Raw genomic sequence first — 12,205 nt, 5'->3', positions numbered from 1 at the left:
ATAAATGAACAACTTCGAGAGTTTTCATAAACTCAGAAATAAGCCCCCTTGTGCCTCCTTCAGGTCATTGTCATCCCCTCCTGCTGCTTTTTAAAAAAATGTTCTAGTTTTCCATTTACCTTTTTTTTTAATATTCATTTATTTATTTAGGCTGCACTCAGTCTTAGTTGTGGCATGCGGGCTCTTAGTCATGGCATGCATGCAGGATCTAGTTCCCCAACCAGGGATCGACCCCTGGATCCCTGCATCGGGAACTTGGAGTCTTACCCACTGTACCACCAGGGAAGTCCCTCCTCCTGATTTTTAACACTGTAGTTTAATTTTGTCTGACTCGACTTTGTGTAAATCATACACTGTGTATCCTTTTGTATCCCTTTCTTTGAGTCATTGTTGCCTGTGAGATTTTCTGTTGGGTGCAGTGGTAACTCCATTTTCATTGCTCAGTAGTATTTGATTATATGATACACCGTAGTGTTTTTATTAACTTATTGATGGGCATTTGGGTAGCTTGTAGTTTGTGGCTGGTAAAAATAATGCTGTATCGGGACTTCCCTGGTGGTTCAGTGGTTAAGATTCCACGATTCCACTGCAGGGGGCACGGGTTCAACCCCTGGTCAGGGAAGTCCCACATGCCACGCGGTGCGGCCAAAAAAAAAAAATGCTGTATGAATATTCTTGGTTTGTCTTTTGATGACTGTATGCACACATTTCCATAAGTTAATGCTGAGGAGTGGAAAGTTTTAGCGTGTGTATCTGTATATTGCTAGGGCTGCTATAACAAATACCACAGACCGGGTGGCTTAAACAACAGAAATTTACCTTCTCATGATTCTGGAGCCTAGAAGTCCGAGATCGAGGTGTTGGCTGGGTTGGTTTCTTCAGAGGCCTCTTTCCTTGGCTTGTAGGTGAGCATCTTCTCCTTGTGACCGCATATGGTCTTTTCTCTATAGGGGTCCGTGTCCTAACCTTCTCTTACAAGGACACCAGTCTGATGAGGGCCCACCCTCATGACCTCGTTTAACTTTAATCACCCCTTTGAGAGCTCCGTCTCCAAATACAGTCATATTTTGACATTTTGAGGTAACAGAGGGTAGGACTTCATAAATTCTTGGGGGGGGTGGGGTGGGGGACAAAATTCAGTCCGTAACGGTATGTGCTGCACCTCGGTAGACACTGCCAGCTTTCCAAGGCTGTATCCTGCTTTACACTCCCATCAGCGGTACGTGAGAGTTCCAGATATTCCACATCTTTGCTGACGCTTATTTTCATTTTGCCCTGTGGTGCTAGCATCCTATCTCCCTCCAGTACCAGCATGGGGAATCCTTGAGGGGGTGGGGAGGTTGTTTCTGGAGCCGTATGTGTCATAACTTGAGACTGCCTCTTGTAAATGCTTTTTAAATCCGTTGGGGATAGAAAAGCAGAATGACTTCAGTCTAGTGAGCAGTTAGCCCCCCTTAGTTGCCCTTATGGGTTAGTTTTTGCATTTATAATCTGGACTGATTCCTGGGGATGGAATTGGCTTCAAAGTGTCACCTGCAGGGTATAAATCTAGCCATGGTAGAGAGTGCTTTCACTGAAGTTCTTTTTCCGTCTGACACTTGGATTCCCTCATACACGTGCTAGGACTAGGTCTGTTTTGCATGTTCTGACTGACCATTTAGGTATTAGTTGGTGTTTGACCAGCCGCCTTCTGGCTGCGTGATCTTGAGCTTTGTGCATCCACTGTAGGCCTCGGTTTGATTGGAATAATAGTACATGCCCTTGCCCTTCCCCCACTCGAATCTCCTTGAGGGCAGGGATGAATCATTATTCTAGCATGGATCTTGAAATATTACTCAGTAAACTTAAAAATATTTTTCCAGTTCTCACTTTGGACACTGTTTTACTATCTGTAGCATGTAAGTTTTGCTTCTGGGCCACTGATTAATATGGATAGCCTTCCTGAATGATAAATTATGTGTTCTGTGTTCATTTGACACAGTTTTATTGTCTGCTGTAAGAAAATACTGCTGACAGCTGTGGGGAGTATCAAATAAAAAACACTGGAGGTTTAGGAATAATTGTAAAAACAAGACAGATAAGAGTCACAAAAATGCTGGAAGTGTTCAGTGACTGGGTTAGGTGGTGCTGAGTAGATTTTGGATGAATTGATATGGAGGGGAGACTCGGGAAAGCCATTGTAGTTGGAGGGAATGGCATAGCAAACGAATGGAGGTGGGGGAACGTAGGGCAGATGGAGGGACTATGGTACCTCAAATTGGGGAATGGCAGTATGTATGGGGGCCAGACGGGGGTGGCGAGGGGACGAACTCCAGTGCCATGTTGAAGGATTTATGTTTAACAAAGTGGTACTTCACTGGGTGGTGCTAGGATAGGGCGTAATCCTTTCACTTGATGTCACAATCCTATTGGGTAAGACTGATGCTGTCCCAGTTATGGATTTATAGTTAACCTAAAGAAACACACATTAAGGGATGAGTGGGGCTAGGACTGAAATACAGGTGGCATGCTTAAACCTTCAGAGAGGTACTTGCTCAGAAATGCGTTTAACACAGGTTAAAAGTAAGAGCTGGTTTGGGGGGGATGGGCTGGAGAAAGAGAGCAGTTAGCTTCGTTTTCTTCTTGAGCCGGTCAGCCCATGTGGACACTTCTTACCAGTTTATGGGCAATGTTTTATTGGCTAAATGCCTGAGATAATCTAGGGTTCATATCAAACGTTCAAACTATTGAAAAATAGTTGTGTGTAACTCTCGTTTTCCATTTTGTCTTACCAAGAAATAAAAAAAAAGGCACTGTCGTCGTGGTCTGTTAATACAGACTCTTAGCTCTTGGTTTGGCACCTGCATTTAGAACAGTGGGAGCATCATAGTCAAGAATCTGTTGATCCAGGGGCTGCAAAGTCCTCGTAACAAGAATTACTTTCCAAGGAACTTGGTTCTTTGAGAAGGTGGGCTTAGTTTTCCCCCTCCCCACACATGAATCTGATACCTTGAACAGAGTATATATATACACACAGACAAATAATCTCTTTACTTTTTGTAGAGCTTAATGGTTACCTTGTTTGATGCTTCACTTCCAAGTTCAAACTAAGCAGCAGCATTTGCCTTGTCAGAATCTTTTTTCCGAAGCAAGAGCAGCCTGAAAGAACATGCTCAGTATCCCGACTAGCGCTCCATATTCCAGGTTAGTGGATCCAGGCAGATGTGTCTTTAACCCCAAGAATGCTGAGAAGAATAGCACCTTCTTATTTTCTTTTTTCTTTTCTTTTCCTTTTTTTTTTTTTTGCGGTACACGGGCCTCTCACCTCTCACTGTTGTGGCCTCTCCCGTTTTGGAGCACAGGCTCTGGATGTGCAGGCTCAGCGGCCATGGCTCACGGGCCCAGCCGCTCCGCGGTATGTGGGATCCTCCCGGACCAGGGCACGAACCCGTGTCCCCTGTATCGGCAGGCGGACTCTCAACCACTGCGCCACCAGGGAAGCCCTCTTTTTTTTTTTTTTTTTTAAAGATAAGTACTTTTTTTAAAAAATTAATTTATTTTTAGCTGTGTTGGGTCTTTGGTGCTGTGCGCCGGCTTTCTCTAGTTGCGGTGAGCGGGGACTACTCTTCGTCGCCGTGTGCAGGCTTCTCATTGCCGGGGCTTCTCCTGCGGAGCACGGGCTCTAGGCGCACGAGCTTCAGTAGTTGTGGCTCACGGGCTCTAGAGCGCAGGCTCAGTAGTAGTGGCACACGGGCTTAGTTGCTCCGCGGCCTGTGGGATCTTCCCGGACCAGGGCTCGAACTCGTGTCCCCTGCATTGGCAGGCAGGTTCTTAACCCCTGCGCCACCAGGGAAGCCCAGAATAGCACCTTACGGAAGAGAATAGCCTTTGTAAACTTTAGTGATCTTTTTTAAGTGTTCTTTTAAAGTGTTTTTGAAAAGAGGGATGCTTTGACTATTCTGTTTCTTTTGAAATGTAAATTTCCAGGTAGTGAGTTTTCCAGCAGCATCTGACTGAATTGGCTGGGTTTTTCTGTAGTAACAAATAATCTCAAAATGGCCAGCGTGGGGGCTTCCCTGGTGGCGCAGTGGTTGAGAGTCTGTCTGCTGATACAGGGGACGCGGGTTCGTGCCCTGGTTCGGGAAGATCCCACATGCCACGGAGCGACTGGGCCCATGAGGCATGGCCGCTGAGCCTGCACGTCCGGAGCCTGTGCTCCGCAACGGGAGAGGCCACGGCAGTGAGAGGTGAGAGGCCCGCGTACAGCAAAAAAAAAAAGGCCAGCGTGTCCAGTATGGATTTTCCAGGGGCTCTGTGTCATCCTTACTCCAGCTGAAGAAGCAGCCACAACAGTGTGGGACGCTGTTGGCTGTCTTGGCAAAGTAAAGGAGAACTGTTGGAGGGTCTTGCTCCCGTGATTAAGTGTTCCAGCCCAGAGATGACACGTCACTTCTGCTCACAGCTCACTGGTTAGAGTGAGTCACACTGCACAAGGGATCAAGAGGCGCTTGACTTGGAAAGCACAGAGTTGGAAATATTGGAGAAATGGTGCTAGCTTTACAGTGGCTGGCTTCCATGGGTAATAGCTGTTGGGGGAAGGTGCCTCATTTGTAGATTCTTGTTCCATTAGCTAGTAATTTAAATGCAAAAAAGAATGCCAAGTTGCCCATAAATCTTCTCTCACAAATCAGCTTCCTATCGTAAGAAATTTATTTCTTTTAAATGATAAGTGGGATAATCTCAATTCGATTTGCCCGAAGTAGGCGTGAAAGGAACGTTTGAGTGTGAGCCCTCCCTTGCCTTCTACATTTTCAGTACCCTCGCCCAGCTCCCCCCGCCCCCCGCATCCTTCTTGTGAAGTGCTACTGGATAGTCTTGAAGTGGTCCTTAGGTCCCATTCCTTCCCTGGTGCAGAACCCTATGTTTTTCTACACAAACTGTCTCCAGCTTGTCTTCCTGGCTTTGTCCTTTTGATGCAGACCCTGTGTTGCCCTGACTTGCTGTATTTAACCTTTTCCTGACCACACTTCGTTCCCTGCTTCCTACAGTTCGGTTCCTACCACTCCCCTTCATCTCTGTGTTCTGTCTGTTGGCGTCCTGCCTTGCTCAGGCACCACCAGCTTCATTTCCTAAGTTATTCCCATCATATTCCCACCTTTCACTGAATCCCTGGGACCTGTATATGTGTGTCTTAAACACGTGTTATAGATGTTCTACCTGCTCTAGGAGAGGTTCTTAGGGTAAAACCCAGACTTATTTATTTAAACCAATAAGCCTTTTGCGGTGGGCGGACACTGTGCAGCTTGCAGGATCTCAGTTCCCGGACCAGGGATTGAACCTGGGCCACGGCAGTGAAAGCCCTGAATCCTAACCACGAGGCAACCAGGGAACTCCCAGATCCTAGACTAATTTATGTTTTCCCTCCAAAGGTAACCGTATGAAAGAAAGAACTAAAAATACGTTCCCCGAGCGGCTTTTGACAGATACATACACACACACATCTGTTGTGCTCCCTGCTGAAAATTCCTCACCTTGTTTGAAATTGGTGGACCAGAAGCTGGAGGATTGTAGAGGCTTCCTTAAGCAGGGCCATGGGATGGATCTCAATGGAGTTGCTAAGCTTCAGTTTCCACTGCTGGAAAATGAGAGTACACTGGTCCCCCCTTATCCCCAGTTTCGCTTTCTGCAGTTTCGGTTACCTGCGGTCAACCGTGGTCCAAAAATATTAAATGGAGAATTCCAGAAGTAAACAATTCGTAATTTTCAATTGCGTGCTGTTCTGAGTAGCATGATGAAATCTCCCTCCTTCCCACCTGGAATCCCCAACTGTCCACATTCTCCGCTCCAGACGTCCAGGCCTTGACACTGCCATGGCCCCACCATCTGGGATCGCTCCAAGCGATGGTCTGCCTTTAGATGTGTAGTCAGAAGGCCAGCAGTGGCACAACGCCATTTTATCCTCTCACGTCACAAGAAGAGGTGGGGTGAGTACAGTACAGGAAGATATTTTGAGAGAAACCACATTCATATTTTATTACAGTATATTGTTATAATTGTTCTGTTTTGTTATTAGTTATTGCTGTAAATCTCTTTGCTTGCCTGACTGAAAGTTAAACTTTATCATAGGTGTGTATGTATAGGAAGAACACAGTGAACAGGGTTGGGTGCTGTGTGTGGTTTCAGGCATCCACTGGGGTTTGCCCGTATCTCCCATGGATCAGGGGGGACTAAGTGCCCACAGGATCCTGCCTATTCTAATTTTCTTTGGCTCTTGCTCATACTGCAGTGGCGTTTGCAGTATCCTAATTGGCAAGATGACGTCATGGAAACGTAAAGGACCCTTTCAGCCACGGAGAAGCTGTCACCTATGTGGAGCCCTGCTCATTCACTTCTTTAGAGGAGCAGGGGGGACCTCACTGCTAGGTGGCTAGATTTTTCCTAGAATGACTTGTTTCTAAATTACAGAAGCAGTGTAGAAGTCTTAAAGTGAATGGTTCTCTGTCATCCTTCCGATAGTTGGTGACCGTACTTCCAGACTTACATTTTTCTGTTTAAAGGGGGTCATACAGTGCACACTCTGTGTCTCTTGCTTGTTAAAGACCTCACTCAGCACCCGTCCGTGTCAGTGCCTGCTGTCGCTCGTGGCTGTGCGCTGCTGCTGCTGGCGTAGGCTAACGGTCCTCTCAATGAACACTTCAGGGACTTCTACCTTTTCTCTGTCACAAAATCATTTACTGTTTATCTTTGTCCACTTACCTGGTAGTTTCCCTGAGATATAGTGGTCATACCTACGTAAAATTTGCTACTCATTACTATAGTACCCCCAGGAAGGTTGTGTACTTAATATTTGTAGTTGGAGAATTCTATTTATATAGTTGCCAATTGTCAATTTTCTTAGTGTTTGCCAGTTTAACTAGTGGGGAAAATTTAAATGGTGCCTCATTGTTTAACATTTCCATTTCTTTGATAAGTGGATTAAACTTTAAAAAAAAGATTAGCCATTTATTTTTCTTTTGTGAATTGGCTTTTGTTCTTGAAAGCTCAGGTGAGGGTTTTTAAAAAACTGTATAGCGGGGCTTCCCTGGTGGCGCAGTGGTTGAGAGTCCGCCTGCCGATACAGGGGACACGGGTTCGTGCCCCGGTCCGGGAAGATCCCACATGCCGCGGAACGGCTGGGCCCGTGAGCCGTGGCCTCTGAGCCTGCGTGTCCGGAGCCTGTGCTCCGCAACGAGAGAGGCCACAACAGTGAGAGGCCCACATACCGCAAAAAAATCCCCGAAAAACATATATATGTATCAAGACTATTTCTTATATAGTAAGAATATTTTTTATATAGGAAGAATATCAACGCTTTTTCATGTCGCAGTGTTCCTGGCTTGTTTCTTTTGGCTTGGTTTGGTTGATGCTGTGTTTTTGTAGTATAAAAACTTTTCTGTAGTCATGTCTGTCAATTTGTTTTGTTTTCTGGGTTTCATATTATACTTAGGCCTTCTCCTTTCCTAGGACAATAAAAACAATGGTTATTTTTTTCCTAGTACTTAGCACGTTTGGAATTCTTCTGTATGATGTGATGTCAGACTCTTTTTTTCCAAATGCATAGTTGCCTCAGTATTTCATTGTATTGTCATCTTTTCCTCACTGACTAGAAATTTTTTTTTATCACACACACTGATTTCCCATCTACATGTGTCTTTTGTGAATGCTTCTGTTCCATTCTTTGTTTCTGGGACAGTGCCGCTGGGTCAAGCTGGGAGATTGAGTCCGCTATCATAGACCTCCTGACAGGGAAAAGCCCTGGGTCAAGCTGCGAGATTGAGTCCGTTATCATAGACCTTCTGACAGGGAAAAGCCCTGGGTCAAGCTGGGAGATTGAGTCTGTTATCATAGACCTCCTGACAGGGAAAAGCCCTGGGTCAAGCTGGGAGATTGAGTCCGTTATCATAGACCTTCTGACAGGGAAAAGCCCTGGGTCAAGCTGGGAGGCTGAATCCGCTATCATAAACCTCCTGACAGGGAAAAGCCCTGGGTCTAATGGCTCCACTGGTGAATTCTAACAGACATTTAAAGACAGCACCAGTTCTTCTCAGATTCTTCCCGAACATTGAAGAGGGGGGAAGATTTCTTAGCTCATTCTGTGAGACCAGCGTTGCTCTGATATGAAAGCCAGACAAACACAACAAAAAAAAGAAAACCACAGAGTAGTATCTCTTATGAACAGTGATGCAAAAGCCCTTAACAAAATACCAGCAAATCAAATTCAGCAGCATATTAAAAGGATTATATACCGTGACCAAGTGGGATTTATTCCTGGAATGCTAGGATGGTTCCCCAACCAAACAGCGATCATGAATACACCCCATTAACAGAATGAAAGGGAAAAAAACCATGTCATCTCAGTTGATGCAGAAAAGGCCTTTGACAAATTCAACACCATTTCACAATGAAAACGAAACACTGGGAATAGAAGGAAATTATTTCAACATAATAAAAGCCATGTATGAAAAACCCACAGTGAACGTTATACTCAGTGGTGAAAGACTAATACTTTGTCTTCTAAAATCAGGAACGAGGCAAGGATGCCTACTTTTACCCCTTCTATTCCAAACACTACTGGAAGTTCTAGCCAGAGCAGTTTGGCAAGAAAAAGAAATAAAACATCCAAATTGGAAAGCAAAGAGATACATGGTCTTATACGTGGAGTACCTTAAAGATTTCATACCAAAAAATTAAAAAACTAAAACCTGCTAAGAGCTAATAAACTAGTTCAACAAAGTTTCAGGATACAAAGTGAACACACAAAAATCAGCTGCATTTCTTTTTCTTTTTTTTTCTTTTATAATTTATTTATTTTGGGCTGCATTGGGTCTTCGTTGCTGTGTGCAGGCTTTCTCTAGTTATGGCGAGCAGGGTCTACTCTTCGTCCCGGTGCATGGGCTTCTCATTGCTCTGGCTTCTCTTGTTGCAGAGCACGGGCTCTGGGTGCGCGGGCTTCTGTAGTTGTGGCTTGTGGGCTCTAGAGTGCAGGCTCAGTAGTTGTGGCGCACAGGCTTAGTTGCTCCATGGCATGTGGGATCTTCCCGGACCAGGGCTCAAACCTGTGTCCCCTGCATTGGCAGGCGGATTCTTTTTTTTTTTTTTAGTGAGATATTTTAATATAATTGCCTTATTAATAAAAACATGGAACGCTTTGCGAATTTGCGTGTCATCCTTGCGCAAGGGCCATGCTTATCTTCTCTGTATTGTTCCAATTTTAGTATATGTGCTGCCGAAGCGAGCACGGCAGGAGGATTCTTAACCACTGCACCACCAGGGGAGTTCCCATCAACTGCATTTCTATAGACTAAAAATGAACAATCCAAAGAGGAAATGAAGGAAACAATTCCACGTACAGGAGTATCAAAGAGAATAAAATACCTACAAATAAATTTAACTCGGTAGGTGAGAAAGACTTGTAAAGTAAAAACTATAAACATTGCTGAGAGGAGTTAAAGATGTAAATAAGTGGAAAGACATCTCACATTCATGGATTAGAAAAATTAATATTCTTGGGAAACCATCTACAGATTCAACGCAATCCTTATCAAAATCCCAGTGACGTTTTTTGCAGAAATAGAAAAACTTATCCTAAAATTCATGTAGAAAATCATGGGACCCTCAATAGTCAAACAAGTTTGAAAGCTCAAAGTTGGAGGTCTCTCACTTCCTGATTTTAAAACTTACTACAGGGGACTTCCCTGGTGGTCCAGTGGCTAATACTCCACGCTCCCAATGCAGGGGGCCCACGTTCGATCCCTAGTCAAGGAACTAGATTCCACATGCCACAACTAAAGACCCTGCACGCCTCAACTAAAGACTCCACATGCTGCAACTAAAAGGTTCCTCATGCCTCAACTAAAAGACTCCGCATGCCACAACGAAGATCCCGCACGCAGCAACGGAGATCCTGCGTGCCACAACTAAGACCCAGCACAGCTAAATAAATAAATAAACTATAGTAATCAAAACAGTGTGGTACTGGGATAAGGATACACATGTAAACCAGTGGAACAGAATAGAAATCCCAGAAATTAATCTTCACATTCATGGTGGATTGAATTTTGACAAAGGTTCCAAGTCCATTCAGCGGTGAAAGCACAGTGCCTTCAACAAATCATAATGGTGCTGAGAAAACATCTGCCTGCAGAATGATTTGGACCCGGACCTATCATCATATAAAAAAATTAAAACCGGGCTTCCCTCATGGCGCAGTGGTTGAGAGTCCGCCTGCTGATGCAGGGGACACGGGTTTGTGCCCCAGTCCGGGAAGATCCCACATGCCGCGGAGCGGCTAGGCCCCTGAGCCATGGCCGCTGAGCCTGCGCGTCCGGAGCCTGTGCTCCGCAATGGGAGAGGCTACAACAGTGAGAGGCCCACGTACTGCAAAAAAAATAAAATAAAAAAATAAAACCAATCAAAGACCTAAATATTTTTTTCTTTTTAAAATTTATTTTATTAATTTTTGGCTGTGTTGGGCCTTTGTTGCTGCACGCGGACTTTCTCTAGTTGCGGTGAGTGGGGACTACTCTTTGTTGTAGTGCGCAGGCTTCTCATTGCGGTGGCTTCTCTTGTTGTGGAGCACGGGCTCTAGGTGTGCGGGCTTCAGTAGTTGTAGCGCACAGGCCCAGTAGTTGTGGCACATGGGCTCTAGAGCGCAGGCTCAGTAGTTGTGGAGCACGGGCTTAGTTGCTCCGTGGCATGTGGGATCTTCCTGGACCAGGGCTTGAACCCGTGTCCCCTGCATTGGCAGGCGGATTCTTAACCACTGTGCCACCAGGGAAGCCCAGACCTAAATCTTTTTTAAAAAAATTTTATTGAAGTATAGTTGATTTACTGTGTTGTGTTAATTTCTGCCATACAGCAAAGTGACTTCGTTATGCATATTCTTTTTCATATTCTTTTCCATTATGGCATATCACAGAATATTGAATATAGTTCCTTGTGCTGTACAGTAAGACCTTGTTATGCATTCTATATATACTAGTTTGCATCTGCTAATCCCAAACTCCCAATCCATCCCTACCCCACCCCTGGCAACCACACATCTGTTCTCTATGTGTGTGAGTCTGTTTCTGTTTCATAGATATGTTCATTTGTGTTGTATTTTAGATTCCACATGTAAGTGATATCATATGGTATTTATCTTTCTGACTGACTTTGCTTAGTATGGTAATCTCTAGGTCCATCTGTGTTGCTGCAAATGGCATTATTTCTTTCCTTTTTATGGCTGAGTAATATTACAGAGCATGTGTGTGTGTGTGTGTGTGTGTGTGTGTACACACATATACATGCATATACATACACACACCCCACATCTTCTTTATCCATTCATCTGTCAATGGACATTTAGGTTGTTTCCATATCTTGGCTATTGTAAATAATGCTGCAATGAACATAGGGGAATGTATCTTTTTGAATTAAAGTTCTGTCTGGCTATGTGCCCAGCAGTGGGATTGCTGGATCATATGGTAATTCTATTTTTAGTTTTCTGAGGAACCTCCATACTGTTTTCCATAATGGTTGCACCAATTTACATTCCCACCAACAGTTTAGGAGGGTTCCCTTTTCTCCACACCCTCTCCAATATTTATTATTTGAACACTTTAAAAAACTTATATGGATGCGTCGGGTCTTAGTTGTGGCATGTAGGATCTTAGTTGTGGCATGTGTGCTCCAGAGTGCTCAGGCTCAGTAGTTGTGGCATGTGGGCTTAGTTGCCCCACGGCACATGGGATCTTAGTTTCCCGACTGGGGATTGACCCTACATCCCCTGCATTGGAAGGCGGATTCTTAACCACTGGATCACCAGGGAGTCCCTTGTAGCCATTTTTTTTTTTTTTTTTTTTTTTTGGCTGCACTGGGTCTTCGTTGAGGTGTGTGCAGGCTTCTCTTGTTGCAGAGCACAGGCTGTAAGCACGCGGGCTTCAGTAGTTGCAGCACCACGGGCTCAGGAGTTGGCTGCACGTGGGCCCTAGAGCATATGGGCTTCAGTAGTTGTGGCGCATGGGCTCAGTAGTTGTGGCTCACAGGCTCTAGAGCACAGGCTCCCTCCCCTTGTAGACTTTTCTTTTTTCTTTTTTTTTGCGGTACGCGGGCCTCTCACTGTTGTGGCCTCTCCCGTTGCGGAGCACAACTCCGGACGCGCAGGCTCAGCGGCCATGGCTCACGGGCCCAGCTGCTCCACCGCCTG

The 12,205-nt window shown here is 45.0% G+C and overlaps 1 protein-coding gene and 1 non-coding gene across 4 annotated transcripts in view; one reads left to right on the top strand and one right to left on the bottom strand.

Moving 5' to 3' along the window:
* Positions 1–12,205, top strand: part of RAB7A (RAB7A, member RAS oncogene family) — a 94,215-nt gene that overhangs the window by 40,922 nt on the left and 41,088 nt on the right. The gene's annotated exons all lie outside the window — the stretch shown is intronic.
* On the bottom strand, positions 9,151–9,257 carry LOC137233203 (U6 spliceosomal RNA). The gene has a single exon (XR_010947365.1). It is a non-coding gene; the product is annotated as a U6 spliceosomal RNA (small nuclear RNA).

This window comes from Pseudorca crassidens, chromosome 10 (assembly GCF_039906515.1).
Source record: "Pseudorca crassidens isolate mPseCra1 chromosome 10, mPseCra1.hap1, whole genome shotgun sequence".
In the NCBI taxonomy this organism is placed as follows: Eukaryota; Metazoa; Chordata; class Mammalia; order Artiodactyla; family Delphinidae; genus Pseudorca; species Pseudorca crassidens.
The sequence above is the reverse complement of the archived record's forward strand: the minus strand, read 5'-3'. Positions and strand labels throughout refer to the sequence as shown.